Source organism: Phyllobates terribilis, unplaced genomic scaffold (assembly GCF_046119375.1).
Source record: "Phyllobates terribilis strain yellow unplaced genomic scaffold, ASM4611937v1 Scaffold_171__1_contigs__length_4068163, whole genome shotgun sequence".
NCBI lineage: Eukaryota > Metazoa > Chordata > Amphibia > Anura > Dendrobatidae > Phyllobates > Phyllobates terribilis.
In genome coordinates this window covers 710,733-727,882 of record NW_027362931.1, presented here as the reverse complement: position 1 = coordinate 727,882, position 17,150 = coordinate 710,733, and the positions used below count along the sequence as shown (strand labels likewise).

The window sequence follows — 17,150 nt, the reverse complement described above, 5'->3', positions numbered from 1 at the left end:
TTTGAGCCGAGTGTCATTAGCATAATTGGCCCTATTCTCTTGCATGAGAGAATATATGGCTTAGTGAGTGGACCCTAAAACTGAATAGTAGTGACGGACAGGCACCTCACAAGCGGGATCCATGTAGCTCTCAGATGTCGTGTAGGTAGGGCTTCATTCCATGGGGTAGGCCTTAATTTCAAGGTATATAAAAAAATGGACTTCAAATAAAAATTAAATGAACACAAAAAGCACTAATTGAATTATTTTTTTCGTATTTAGGTTTGCAGCCCCTTTAAAAACCCTTTGAGGACCAAGGCACATATATGTCCCATAGTTTTAAACTGGAAAAAATTTGATTGAATAAAATTTAAGGTCCTCGAAGGTTTAAGTAGGTCATAAATTCATATGAATACTTGCTCATACAATTGCACATGCCAAAAGATGAAGAAGAACAGAATCAAAAATATGACATTAAGTGGAGCACTTACAGATATTCAAGGTGAAAGAGACCAGCAAAGGCATCGTCTCGAATGACAGTAAATGAGTTAGAATTCAGCAAGCTGAAAATGAAGACAGCAGGTTAGAAGCGAACCAGACTTTATGGTGCTCAGAATTAGTCAAGCAGAATTTATTGACTGCTGTTGCAAAGCACTGAGACTCCCGCTGTGTATAGATGGCGCCGTGCGGCCTCCCGCTGTGTATAGATGGCTACGTGCGGCCTCCCGCTGTGTATAGATGGCATCGTATAGATGGCTACGTGCGGCCTCCTGCTGAGTATACGTGTATAGGTGGCTACGTGCGGCCTCCTGCTGAGTATACGTGTATACATGGCTACGTGCGGCCTCCTGCTGAGTATACGTGTATAGATGGCTACGTGCGGCCTCCTGCTGAGTATAGATGCCGCACGGCGCTCCCCCCAGAGACAGCAGGAGGCTGCACGGCGCCATCTATACTCAGCGGGAGGCCGCACGTAGCCATCTATACTCAGCAGGAGACCGCACGGCGACATCTATACTCAGCGGGGGGCCGCACGTAGCCATCTATACACAGCGGGGGGCGCACGTAGCCATCTATACACAGCGGGAGGCCACACGGCCCCCAGAGACATCAGGAGGCCGCACAGCGCCAACTATACTCAGCAGGAGGCCGCATGCAGTCATGCACACACACAAACATATACAGACACGCATAAACACATTTGAAACACAAAAATACATACAAACAGACATCACACAATGACATCTGCCCACACACACACACACAGACATCACACACAAACAGACAGACATCACACACACACACACCGGCCCACACACACACACCTGCCCACACACACACACACCTGCCCACACACACACGCCCACACACACATCTGTGTGTGTGTGTGTGTATGTATAGTGTGTGTGTGTGTGTATAATTTGTGTGTGTGTATTTTTTTTTTTAAGTTAAAAACAAGTAAAATGCATGTGGCATCAATATCAAGACTCCAGATATAAGGGCCTATTCACACTGAATTTTGCAATGCATTCATCTCCTCTTTCCAGGCTTCTATCTAAATCCCTGAAAAATGGCATTCAGATGTGCCTTGACATAGCCATTGATTTGAACAAAAGCAAACCGAGGCTAAAGTCTGAATCTTTAGGCTCCATTTGCTCTGCTTTCAGAAGTCTCATTTCAGACAGCACAATCCTGAATTTCAGGGATTCAGTTGTAAGCCTTGTGTAAAGACCTGAATGCAGTGTTGAATGTAGTGTGAATAGGTCCTTACATCCTACACCACCTCAGGGGATTGTTGTTATGGAGTATTGTCCCTGGGTGGCCGCAGTTATGACCACCACCAGGGCTCGCAGTCACCCACTCTAGCTTTGGTATTCTGGGGAGCTGGTATAATGAATATCTGAGAAGAGCCCTAGAGAAGCAAGAACATTGGACAACCAAGAGGTGGTGGCCTCAAGTCAGGTGTAGTGTTCAACACGGCAAGACTTTCTAACCTGCCCACACACACACACATATACACACACACACACACCTGCCCACACACACACACACCTGCTCACACACACACACACCTGCCCACACACACACACACACCTGCCCACACACACACACACACACCTGCCCACACACACACACCTGTCCACACACCTGCCCACACACACACACACACCTGCCCACACACACACCTGCCCACACACACACACACACCTGCCCACACACACACACCTGTCCACACACCTGCCCACACACACACACACACCTGCCCACGCACACACACCAGCCCACACACACACCTGCCCACACACACACACCTGCCCACACACACACACCTGCCCACGCACACACACCTGCCCATGCACACACCAGCCCACACACACACCTGCCCACACACACACACCTGCCCACACACACACACACACACCTGCCCATGCACACACACCTGCCCACACACACACACACACCTGCCCACACAGACACACACACACACACCTGCCCACACAGACACACACACACACACACCTGCCCACACAGACACACACACACACCTGCCCACACAGACACACACCTGCACACACACACACACATACACACTCACCGGCTCCATTCCTCCTGCCTGCTCTCTCTCTTCTCCGTTGCAGCAGTGCAGGCCGGGGCGCACTGCGTGACGTCAGAGCTAGGAGACACGGCCGCGCACAGGGCCGTGTCTCCTAGCAGTGACGCGGCCAGGCCAGCACAGGGAAGTTAACTGCTGCAGTGCTGGCCCGGCCGATGAAGAAGTAGCGGCGGCCGCTGCTGGGGGAGCGGTCCGGGCCCCCCCCCTCTCGCCACTGCTACCGGTATGTGCCGCGGCGGCCCGCACATATAATGAGGGCAATACGGCATTAGACTCCCCGCCCGGAGCCGCGGGACCCCTGCAGGCTCGGGGCCCCGGGCGGTTGCCCGGATTGCCCTCATAATCCGCCTATGCTGCCGACTCCAACTCAAAAATATCTCCCGGATCTGCACATTCCTAAACCATGAATCTGCAAAAACACTAGTGCACGCCCTCATCATCTCCCGCCTTGACTACTGCAACCTCCTGCTCTGTGGCCTTCCCTCTAACACTCTTGCACCATTCCAATCTATCCTAAACTCTGCTGCTCGACTAATCAACCTGTCCCCCCGCTATTCCCCGGCCTCTCCTCTCTGTCAATCTCTTCACTGGCTCCCCATTGCTCAGAGACTCCAGTTCAAAACCCTAACCATGACATACAAATCCATTCACAACCTGTCTCCTCCATATATCTCCGACCAAGTCTCCCGTTACATACCTGCACGCAACCTCCGATCCTCACAAGATCTCCTGCTCTTGTGAGGAAGAAATACAGCAAAATAAGACTTTGCCAGCAATGAATAACCTTGTAAGCCCTCAGAATCCTCCTGGATGGAGAAAGAAGAATGTTGTGAAGAAAAAACGGAGAGTGGTGGTCATGGGGGATTCCCTGTTAAGAGGAACAGAGGCCGCTATCTGCAGACCAGACATAACCTCAAGAGAAATGTGCTGTCTTCCAGGAGCAAAAATTAAAGATGTGTCTGACAGGATATCAAGACTCTTCAGACCTACAGATCACTACCCATTCCTGCTAATACATGTGGGGACAAATGACACCGCAGGAAAGGACCTGGAAACCATCTGCAGTGACTTTGAAGACTTAGGCAAGAAAGTGAAAGAATTGGGAGTGCAGGTGGTCTTCTCATCCATCCTCCCAGTGGATGGCCTTGGAACAATGAGGTGGAATAAGATTCTACAGGTGAACAACTGGCTACGTCGATGGTGCCGTCAGCAAGGATTTGGATTTCTGGATCACGGAATGAATTACCTATACGATGGACTACTTGCTAGAGATGGGGTGCACCTTACGAAGACTGGAAAACATGTATTTGGAAGTCGCCTTGCTACACTCATCAGGAGAGCTTTAAACTAGAACAATGTGGGAAGGGAAGCAAAAGGCCAGAAAAAGCCATACAGCTGACAAATACTATTGAGATCTCTGCTACTGGAAGTGGAAAGGAAGAACAAAGACAAAACAATTTAAATAATAAAAATATGGGAGGAAGAGAAACCAATCACAAACTAAAATGTTTTTATACAAATGCACAAAGCATGGGCAACAAACAAGGAGAATTGGAACTACTAATGCAGGAAAAGGAATATGATGTCATTGGAATCACTGAAACTTGGTGGGACGATACACATGATTGGAATAAAAGGCTAAAATGATACAACTTATTTGCAAGAAACAGACTTGATAAACGAGGAGGAGGTGTTGCATTGTATGTTAGAAAAGCGTATATCTGCACAGAGACTGAAGCTTCAGAGACTGGGAGTTCTGTGGAAACTGTTTGGGTAAGAATACAAGGAGAGAACAACGGAAAGGACACCATTGTAGGCATTTACTACAGGCCACCTGGGCAAGCTGAAGATATGGATGAACTCTTTATGTATCAAATGACCAAGTTCTCCAAAAAATATGACGTAGTGGTCATGGGAGATTTCAACTATCCAGACATTTGTTGGGAATCTCTCTCAAGTAAAACTAACAGGTCAAGCAAATTCTTATCCTCTCATGCTGACAACTTTATCTTCCAAAAGGTAGGGGAGAAAACAAGGGGATCTGCTACTTTGGATCTAATCCTTATAAACAGGGAGGAAATGGTTGAGGAGGTAAAGGTGGCTGGGACCCTAGGAGGCAGCGATCATGCTATTATAGAATTTTGGATAACTAGAGGAGGAAGACATGTGAAGACTCAAACTTCAAGGTTAGATTTTAGAAAGGCAGATTTTAAGAGACTCAGAAAGAGAATAGGAGGGATCCAATGGCTGGATGTCCTTAAGGACAAAAATGTCCAGGAAGGAAGGGAAATTTTTAAAAATGAGATTCTCAAAGCACAATCGTTAACAATCCCGAAAAGTAGGAAGAATGGGAAGCATTTAAGGAAACCAGGATGGATGAACACAGAACTTAAACACATGCTAAAAAGAAAGAAAGAAATGTTTATTAAATGGAAAGAGGGAGGCATATCTAAAGAAGATTATAATGCAGTCTGCAGATCCTGCAGGGCACGTATCAGGTTAGCTAAAGCTGACAATGAATTAAGGCTTGCAAGAGATGTCAAAAGCAATAAAAAAGGATTTTGGGGGTATGTCAAAAGTAAAAGAAAAGTCAAAGATGCTATAGGATTTTTACAGGATGAAAATGGAGAAATGGTAAGAGAGGATGTTGAGAAGGCCGAACTTTTTAATTCCTATTTTGCATCTGTTTTCTCTCAGAAAGAAAATGTAACATCAACTGATCTTCACTGTCCTTTTAAAGGAATAGAGGAATCCAAGTTATCTGTAAACAGAAAGATTGTGAGGGAATATTTAGCTAACATAAATGAGTTCAAGTCTCCAGGTCCAGATGAATTACACCCCAGAGTACTGAAGGAGATCGTAGAAGAAATTTTAGAACCACTCTCCATAATCTTTGAAAATTCTTGGAGAACAGGAGAAGTCCCAGAAGACTGGAGAAGAGCAAATGTTGTTCCTATCTTCAAAAAGGGGAAGAAGGTGGACCCAGGGAACTATAGGCCGGTGAGTCTGACTTCTATACCAGGAAAGATCTTTGAACAAATTATTAAACAACATGTATGTAAGTACATGGATAAGAATGAAGTGATTAACCAGAGTCAGCATGGGTTTGTAACTAACAAGTCATGTCAGACTAACTTAATTTCCTTCTATGACAGAATCACTGACTGGGTGGATCAGGGAAATGCTGTAGATATAGTATATCTTGACTTCAGTAAAGCATTTGACAAAGTATCTCACACCATCCTTATTGAAAAAATGACCAAGTATGCAATGGACCAGGCAACTGTTAGGTGGATTCATAACTGGCTTAGTGATCGGACTCAAAGGGTGGTTGTAAATGGCTTCACATCCAGCTGGATGAATTTCTCAAGTGGGGTACCACAGGGCACCGTCCTGGGACCTGTATTGTTCAACATCTTTATCAATGATTTAGATGAAGGAATTGAGGGTAAACTGATTACATTTGCTGATGACACAAAGCTAGGAGGGATAGCTAATACAAGAGAAGAGAGAGAGAGGATTCAAAAAGACCTAAATAAACTGGAGCAGTGGGCAGCAACCAACAGAATGGTTTTTAACAGGGAAAAATGCAAAGTACTACATCTGGGCAATAAAAATGAAAAAAGCATATACAGAATGGGAGGAATAGAGCTAAGCAACAGTACATGTGAAAAAGACTTAGGTATACTAATAGATCATAGACTGAACATGAGTCAACAGTGTGATGCAGCAGCAAAAAAGGCAAATACAATTGTGGGATGTATTAACAGAAGCATACAGTCTAGATCACGTGAAGTCATTATCGGTCTTTACTCCTCTTTGGTCAGACCTCATCTGGAATACTGTGTACAGTTTTGGGCACCACATTTTAAAAAAGATATAGACAAACTGGAGCAAGTTCAGAGAAGAGCGACCAGAATGGTGACTGGTCTGCAAACCATGTCCTATGAGGAACGGTTGCAGGATTTGGGAATGTTTAGCTTGCAAAAAAGAAGACTGAGAGGAGACTTAATAGCTGTCTACAAATATGTCAAGGGCTGTCACATTGTAGAAGGATCATCTTTATTCTCATTTGCACAAGGAAAGACTAGAAGCAATGGGATGAAACTAAATGGGAGGAGACACAGATTAGATATTAGAAAAAACTTTTTGACAGTTAGGGTGATTAATGAGTGGAACAGGCTGCCACGAGAGGTGGTGAGTTCCCCTTCAATGGACGTCTTCAAACAGAGGCTGGACAGACATCTGTCTGAGATGATCTAGTGAATCCTGCTTTGAGCAGGGGGTTGGACCAGATGACCCAGGAGGTCCCTTCCAACTCTACCATTCTATGATTCTATGATTCTACTCCCCTCTTATCTCCACCTCCCACAGCCGTATACAAGATTTCTCCCGTGCTTCCGCCCTACTCTGGAACTCTCTACCCCAACGTATCAGACTCTCGCCTACCGTGGAAACCTTCAAAAGGAACCTGAAGACCCACCTCTTCCGACAAGCCTACAACCTGCAGTAACCACCGCTCCACCATACCGCTGCACGAGCTCTACCCTCACCTACTGTATCCTCACCCATCCCTCGTAGATTGTGAGCCCTCGCGGGCAGGGTCCTCGCTCCTCCTGTACCAGTCGCTGTCACATTGTGTTCAAGATTATTGTAATTGTTCTTGTATTATACCACTTTTTCACATGGAATAAATGGCGCTATAATAATAAATAATAATAATAATCTACAAGACGTCACCGACCACGACCGATGGATCCTGTAACTAAGGCTCCTATCACATCTACAAGACGTCACCGACCACAACCGATGGATCCTGTAACTAAGTCTCCGATCACATCTACAAGACGTCACCGACCACGACCAACGGATCCTGTAACTAAGGCTCTGATCACATCTACAAGACGTCACCGACCACGAGCGATGGATCCTGTAACTAAAACTCCGATCACATCTACAAGACGTCACCGACCACGACCGACGAATCTTGTAACTAAGGCTCTGATCACATCTACAAGACGTCACCGACCACGAGCGATGGATCCTGTAACTGAGACTCCGATCACATCTACAAGACGTCACCGACCACGAGCGATGGATCCTGTAACTAAGACTCCAATCACATCTACAAGACGTCACCGACCACGAGCGATGGATCCTGTAACTAAGGCTCCGATCACATCTACAAGACGTCAACAACCACGACCGATGGATCCTGTAACTAAGGCTCCGATCACATCTACAAGACATCACCGACATCGACCGATGGATCCTGTAACTAAGGCTCCAATCATATCTACAAGATGTCACCAACCACGAGCGATGGATCCTGTAACTAAGGCTCCAATCACATCTACAAAACGTCACCGACCACGACCAATGGATCCTGTAACTAAGGATCCGATCACATCAGCAAGACGTCCACGACCGATGGATCCTGTAACTAAGGCTCCGATCACATCTACAAGACGTCACTGACCACAACCGATGGATCCTGTAACTAAGGCTCCAATCACATCTACAAGACGTCACCGACCACGACCGATGGATCCTGTAACTAAGGCTCCGATCACATCTAGAAGACATCACCGACCACGACCGATGGATCCTGTAACTAAGGCTCCGATCACATCTACAAGACGTCACCGACCACGAACAAAGGATCCTGTAACTAAGGCTCTGATCACATCTACAAGACGTCACCAACCACGAGCGATGGATCCTGTAGCTAAGGCTCCGATCACATCTACAAGACGTCAGCGACCACGACCGATGGATCCTGTAACTAAGGATCCGATCACATCTACAAGACGTCCATGACCGAAGGATCCTGTAACTAAGGCTCCGATCACATCTACAAGACGTCACTGACCACGACCGATGGATCCTGTAACTAAGGCTCCGATCACATCTGCAAGACGTCATCAACCACGAGCGATGGATCCTGTAACTAATGCTCCGATCACATCTACAAGACGTCATCAACCACGAGCGATGGATCCTGTAACTAAGTCTCCGATCACATCTACAAGACGTCACCGACCACGACCAACGGATCCTGTAACTAAGGCTCTGATCACATCTACAAAACGTCACCGACCACGAGCGATGGATCCTGTAACTAAGACTCTGATCACATCTACAAGACGTCACCGACCACGACCGAGGAATCCTGTAACTAAGGCTCTGATCACATCTACAAGAAGTCACCGACCACGAGCGATGGATCCTGTAACTGAGACTCCGATCACATCTACAAGACGTCACCGACCACGAGCGATGGATCCTGTAACTAAGACTCCAATCACATCTACAAGACGTCACGGACCACGAGCGATGGATCCTGTAACTAAGGCTCCGATCACATCTACAAGACGTCAACAACCACGACCGATGGATAGTGTAACTAAGGCTCCGATCACATCTACAAGACGTCACCGACATCGACCGATGGATCCTGTAACTAAGGCTCCAATCATATATACAAGACGTCACCGACCACGACCAATGGATCCTGTAACTAAGGATCCGATCACATCTACAAGACGTCCACGACCGATGGATCCTGTAACTAAGGCTCCGATCATATCTACAAGACATCACTGACCACGACCGATGGATCCTGTAACTAAGGCTCCAATCACATCTACAAGACCTCACCGACATCGACCGATGGATCCTGTAACTAAGGCTCCGATCACATCAACAAGACGTCACCGACCACAACCGAAGGATCCTGTAACTAAGGCTCCGATCACATCTACAAGACGTCACCGACCACGAACAAAGGATCCTGTAACTAAGACTCCGATCACATCTACAAGACGTCACCAATCACGAGCGATGGATCCTGTAGCTAAGGCTCCGATCACATCTACAAGACGTCACCGACCACGACCGATGGATCCTGTAACTAAGGATCCGATCACATCTACAAGACGTCCATGACCGATGGATCCTGTAACTATTGCTCCGATCACATCTACAAGACGTCACTGACCACGACCGATGGATCCTGTAACTAAGGCTCCGATCACATCTTCAAGACGTCATCAACCACGAGCGATGGATCCTGTAACTAATGCTTCGATCACATCTACAAGACGTCATCAACCACGAGCGATTGATCCTGTAACTAAGGCTCCGATCACATCCACAAGACGTCACCGACCACTACCGATGGATCCTGTAACTAAGGCTCCGATCACATCTACAAGACGTCACCGACCACGACCGATGGATGCTGTAACTAAGGCTCCGATCACATCTACAAGACGTCCCCGACCACGACCGATGGATCCTGTAACTAACGCTCTGATCACATCTACAAGACGTCACAGACCACGACCGATGGATCCTGTAACTAAGGCTCTGATCCATCTACAAGACGTCACCGACCACGACCGATGGATCCTGTAACTAACGCTCTGATCACATCTACAAGACGTCACCGACCACGACCGATGGATCCTGTAACTAAGGCTCTGATCCATCTACAAGACGTCACCGACCACGACCGATGGATCCAGTAACTAAGGCTCCGATCACATCTACAAGACGTCACCGACCACTACCGATGGATCCTGTAACTAAGGCTCCGATCACATCTACAAGACGTAACCGACTACGACAGATGGATCCTGTAACTAAGGCTCCGATCACATCTACAAGACGTCACCGACCACGACCGATGAATCCTGTAACTAAGACTCCAATCACATCTACAAGACGTCACCGACCACGAGCGATGGATCCTGTAACTAAGGCTCCGATCACATCTACAAGACGTCAACAACCACGACCGATGGATCCTGTAACTAAGGCTCCGATCACATCTACAAGACATCACCGACATCGACCGATGGATCCTGTAACTAAGGCTCCAATCATATCTACAAGATGTCACCAACCACGAGCGATGGATCCTGTAACTAAGGCTCCAATCACATCTACAAAACGTCACCGACCACGACCAATGGATCCTGTAACTAAGGATCCGATCACATCAGCAAGACGTCCACGACCGATGGATCCTGTAACTAAGGCTCCGATCACATCTACAAGACGTCACTGACCACAACCGATGGATCCTGTAACTAAGGCTCCAATCACATCTACAAGACGTCACCGACCACGACCGATGGATCCTGTAACTAAGGCTCCGATCACATCTACAAGACATCACCGACCACGACCGATGGATCCTGTAACTAAGGCTCCGATCACATCAACAAGACGTCACCGACCACAACCGATGGATCCTGTAACTAAGGCTCCGATCACATCTACAAGACGTCACCGACCACGAACAAAGGTTCCTGTAACTAAGACTCCGATCACATCTACAAGACGTCACCAACAACGAGCGATGGATCCTGTAGCTAAGGCTCCGATCACATCTACAAGACGTCACCGACCACGATCGATGGATCCTGTAACTAAGGATCCGATCAAATCTACAAGATGTCCATGACCGAAGGATCCTGTAACTAAGGCTCCGATCACATCTACAAGACGTCACTGACCACGACCGATGGATCCTGTAACTAATGCTCCGATCACATCTACAAGACGTCATCAACCACGAGCGATGGATCCTGTAACTAAGTCTCCGATCACATCTACAAGACGTCACCGACCACGACCAACGGATCCTGTAACTAAGGCTCTGATCACATCTACAAAACGTCACCGACCACGAGCGATGGTTCCTGTAACTAAGACTCCAATCACATCTACAAGACGTCACCGACCACGAGCGATGGATCCTGTAACTAAGGCTCCGATCACATCTACAAGACGTCAACAACCACGACCGATGGATCCTGTAACTAAGGCTCCGATCACATCTACAAGACATCACCGACATCGACCGATGGATCCTGTAACTAAGGCTCCAATCATATCTACAAGACGTCACCAACCACGAGCGATGGATCCTGTAACTAAGGCTCCAATCACATCTACAAAACGTCACCGACCACGACCAATGGATCCTGTAACTAAGGATCCGATCACATCTACAAGACGTCCACGACCGATGGATCCTGTAACTAAGGCTCCAATCACATCTACAAGACCTCACCGACATCGACCGATGGATCCTGTAACTAAGGCTCCAATCATATCTACAAGACGTCACCGACCACGAACGAAGGATCCTGTAACTAAGGCTCCGATCACATCTACAAGACGTCCCCGACCATGACCGATGGATCCTGTAACTAAGGCTCCAATCACATCTACAAGACGTCACCAACCACGAGCGATGGATCCTGTAACTAAGGCTCCGATCACATCTACAAGACATCACCGACCACGACCGATGGATCCTGTAACTAAGGCTCCGATCACATCAACAAGACGTCACCGACCACAACCGATGGATCCTGTAACTAAGGCTCCGATCACATCTACAAGACGTCACCGACCACGAACAAAGGATCCTGTAACTAAGACTCCGATCACATCTACAAGACGTCACCAACCACGAGCGATGGATCCTGTAGCTAAGGCTCCGATCACATCTACAAGACGTCACCGACCACGACCGATGGATCCTGTAACTAAGGATCCGATCACATCTACAAGACGTCCATGACCGATGGATCCTGTAACTAAGGCTCCGATCACATCTACAAGACGTCACTGACCACGACCGATGGATCCTGTAACTAAGGCTCCGATCACATCTTCAAGACGTCATCAACCACGAGCGATGGATCCTGTAACTAATGCTTTGATCACATCTACAAGACGTCATCAACCACGAGCGATGGATCCTGTAACTAAGGCTCCGATCACATCCACAAGACGTCACCGACCACGACCGATGGATCCTGTAACTAAGGCACCGATCACATCTACAAGACATCACCGACCACGACCGATGGATCCTGTAACTAAGGCTCCGATCACATCTACAAGACGTCACCGACCACGACCGATGGATCCTGTAACTAAGGCTCCGATCACATCTACAAGGCGTAACCGACCACGACCGATGGATCCAGTAACTAAGGCTCCGATCACATCTACAAGACGTCACCGACCACGACCGATGGATCCTGTAACTAAGGCTCCGATCACATCTACAAGACGTCACCGACCACTACCGATGGATCCTGTAACTAAGACTCCGATCACATCTACAAGACGTCCCCGACCACGACCGATGGATCCTGTAACTAACGCTCTGATCACATCTACAAGACGTCACCGACCACGACCGATGGATCCTGTAACTAAGGCTCTGATCCATCTACAAGACGTCACCAACCACGACCGATGGATCCTGTAACTAACGCTCTGATCACATCTACAAGACGTCACCGACCACGACCGATGGATCCTGTAACTAAGGCTCTGATCCATCTACAAGACGTCACCGACCACGACCGATGGATCCAGTAACTAAGGCTCCGATCACATCTACAAGACGTCACCGACCACGACCGATGCATCCTGTAACTAAGGCTCCGATCACATCTACAAGACGTAACCGACTACGACAGATGGATCCTGTAACTAAGGCTCCGATCACATCTACAAGACGTCACCGACCACGACCGATGGATCCTGTAACTAAGGCTCCGATCACATCTACAAGACGTCACCGACCACTAGCGATGGATCCTGTAACTAAGACTCCGATCACATCTACAAGACGTCACCGACCACGACCGATGGATCCTGTAACTAAGGCTCCGATCACATCTACAAGACGTCACCGACATCGACCGATGGATCCTGTAACTAAGGCTCCAATCACATCTACAAGACGTCACCGACCACGAACGAAGGATCCTGTAACTAAGGCTCCGATCACATCTACAAGACGTCCCCGACCACGACCGATGGATCCTGTAACTAAGGCTCCAATCACATCTACAAGACGTCACCAACCACGAGCGATGGATCCTGTAACTAAGGCTCCGATCACATCTACAAGACATCACCGACAACGACCGATGGATCCTGTAACTAAGGCTCCGATCACATCAACAAGACGTCACCGACCACAACCGATGGATCCTGTAACTAAGGCTCCGATCACATCTACAAGACGTCACCGACCACGAACGAAGGATCCTGTAACTAAGACTCCGATCACATCTACAAGACGTCACCAACCACGAGCGATGGATCCTGTAGCTAAGGCTCCGATCACATCTACAAGACATCACCAACCACGACCAATGGATCCTGTAACTAAGGATCTGATCACATCTACAAGACGTCCACGACCGATGGATCCTGTAACTAAGGCTCCGATCACATCTACAAGACGTCACCGACCACGAACGAAGGATCCTGTAACTAAGACTCCGATCACATCTACAAGACGTCACCAACCACGAGCGATGGATCCTGTAGCTAAGGCTCCGATCACATCTACAAAACGTCACCGACCACGACCAATGGATCCTGTAACTAAGGATCCGATCACATCTACAAGACGTCCACGACCGATGGATCCTGTAACTAAGGCTCCGATCATATCTACAAGACGTCACTGACCACGACCGATGGATCCTGTAACTAAGGCTCCAATCACATCTACAAGACCTCACCGACATCGACCGATGGATCCTGTAACTAAGGCTCCAATCACATCTACAAGACGTCACCGACCACGAATGAAGGATCCTGTAACTAAGGCTCCGATCACATCTACAAGACGTCCCCGACCATGACCGATGGATCCTGTAACTAAGGCTCCAATCACATCTACAAGACGTCACCAACCACGAGCGATGGATTATGTAACTAAGGCTCCGATCACATCTACAAGACATCACCGACCACGACCGATGGATCCTGTAACTAAGGCTCCAATCACATCAACAAGACGTCACCGACCACAACCGATGGATCCTGTAACTAAGGCTCCGATCACATCTACAAGACGTCACCGACCACGAACAAAGGATCCTGTAACTAAGACTCCGATCACATCTACAAGACGTCACCAACCACGAGCGATGGATCCTGTAGCTAAGGCTCCGATCACATCTACAAGACGTCACCGACCACGACCGATGGATCCTGTAACTAAGGATCCGATCACATCTACAAGACGTCCATGACCGATGGATCCTGTAACTAAGGCTCCGATCACATCTACAAGACGTCACTGACCACGACCGATGGATCCTGTAACTAAGGCTCCGATCACATCTTCAAGACGTCATCAACCACAAGCGATGGATCCTGTAACTAATGCTTCGATCACATCTACAAGACGTCATCAACCACGAGCGATGGATCCTGTAACTAAGGCTCCGATCACATCCACAAGACGTCACCGACCACGACCGATGGATCCTGTAACTAAGGCACCGATCACATCTACAAGACATGACCGACCACGACCGATGGATCCTGTAACTAAGGCTCCGATCACATCTACAAGACGTCACCGACCACGACCGATGGATCCTGTAACTAAGGCTCCGATCACATCTACAAGGCGTAACCGACCACGACCGATGGATCCTGTAACTAAGGCTCCGATCACATCTACAAGACGTCACCGACCACGACCGATGGATCCTGTAACTAAGGCTCCGATCACATCTACAAGACGTCACCGACCACTACCGATGGATCCTGTAACTAAGACTCCGATCACATCTACAAGACGTCACCGACCACGACCGATGGATCCTGTAACTAAGGCTCCGATCACATCTACAAGACGTCCCCGACCACGACCGATGGATCCTGTAACTAACGCTCTGATCACATCTACAAGACGTCACCAACCACGACCGATGGATCCTGTAACTAAGGCTCTGATCCATCTACAAGACGTCACCGACCACGACCGATGGATCCTGTAACTAACGCTCTGATCACATCTACAAGACGTCACCGACCACGACCGATGGATCCTGTAACTAAGGCTCTGATCCATCTACAAGACGTCACCGACCACGACCGATGGATCCAGTAACTAAGGCTCCGATCACATCTACAAGACGTCACCGACCACGACCGATGGATCCTGTAACTAAGGCTCCGATCACATCTACAAGACGTAACCGACTACGACAGATGGATCCTGTAACTAAGGCTCCGATCACATCTACAAGACGTCACCGACCACGACCGATGGATCCTGTAACTAAGGCTCCGATCACATCTACAAGACGTCACCGACCACTACCGATGGATCCTGTAACTAAGACTCCGATCACATCTACAAGACGTCACCGACCACGACCGATGGATCCTGTAACTAAGGCTCCGATCACATCTACAAGACGTCACCGACATCGACCGATGGATCCTGTAACTAAGGCTCCAATCACATCTACAAGACGTCACCGACCACGAACGAAGGATCCTGTAACTAAGGCTCCGATCACATCTACAAGACGTCCCCGACCACGACCGATGGATCCTGTAACTAAGGCTCCAATCACATCTACAAGACGTCACCAACCACGAGCGATGGATCCTGTAACTAAGGCTCCGATCACATCTACAAGACATCACCGACAACGACCGATGGATCCTGTAACTAAGGCTCCGATCACATCAACAAGACGTCACCGACCACAACCGATGGATCCTGTAACTAAGGCTCCGATCACATCTACAAGACGTCACCGACCACGAACGAAGGATCCTGTAACTAAGACTCCGATCACATCTACAAGACGTCACCAACCACGAGCGATGGATCCTGTAGCTAAGGCTCCGATCACATCTACAAGACGTCACCGACCACGACCGATGGATCCTGTAACTAAGGATCCGATCACATCTACAAGACGTCCATGACCGATGGATCCTGTAACTAAGGCTCCGATCACATCTACAAGACGTCACTGACCACGACCGATGGATCCTGTAACTAAGGCTCCGATCACATCTACAAGACGTCATCAACCACGAGCGATGGATCCTGTAACTAATGCTTCGATCACATCTACAAGACGTCATCAACCACGAGCTATGGATCCTGTAACTAAGGCTCCGAACACATCCACAAGACGTCACCGACCACGACCGATGGATCCTGTAACTAAGGCACCGATCACATCTACAAGACATCACCGACCACGACCGATGGATCCTGTAACTAAGGCTCCGATCACATCTACAAGACGTCACCGACCACGACCGATGGATCCTGTAACTAAGGCTCCGATCACATCTACAAGACGTAACCGACCACGACCGATGGATCCTGTAACTAAGGCTCCGATCACATCTACAAGACGTCACCGACCACGACCGATGGATCCTGTAACTAAGGCTCCGATCACATCTACAAGATGTCACCGACCACTACCGATGGATCCTGTAACTAAGACTCCGATCACATCTACAAGACGTCACCGACCACGAGCGATGGATCCTGTAACTAAGGCTCCGATCACATCTACAAGACGTCCCCGACCACGACCGATGGATCCTGTAACTAATGCTCTGATCACATCTACAAGACGTCACCGACCACGACCGATGGATCCAGTAACTAAGGCTCCAATCACATCTACAAGACATCACCGACCACGACCGATGGATCCTGTAACTAAGGCTC

At 48.2% G+C, this 17,150-nt stretch overlaps 1 protein-coding gene across 1 annotated transcript in view; it reads left to right on the top strand.

Annotated features, from left to right (window-relative positions):
- Window positions 1-17,150, top strand: part of LOC141212352 (uncharacterized) — a 71,446-nt gene that overhangs the window by 27,130 nt on the left and 27,166 nt on the right. The gene's annotated exons all lie outside the window — the stretch shown is intronic.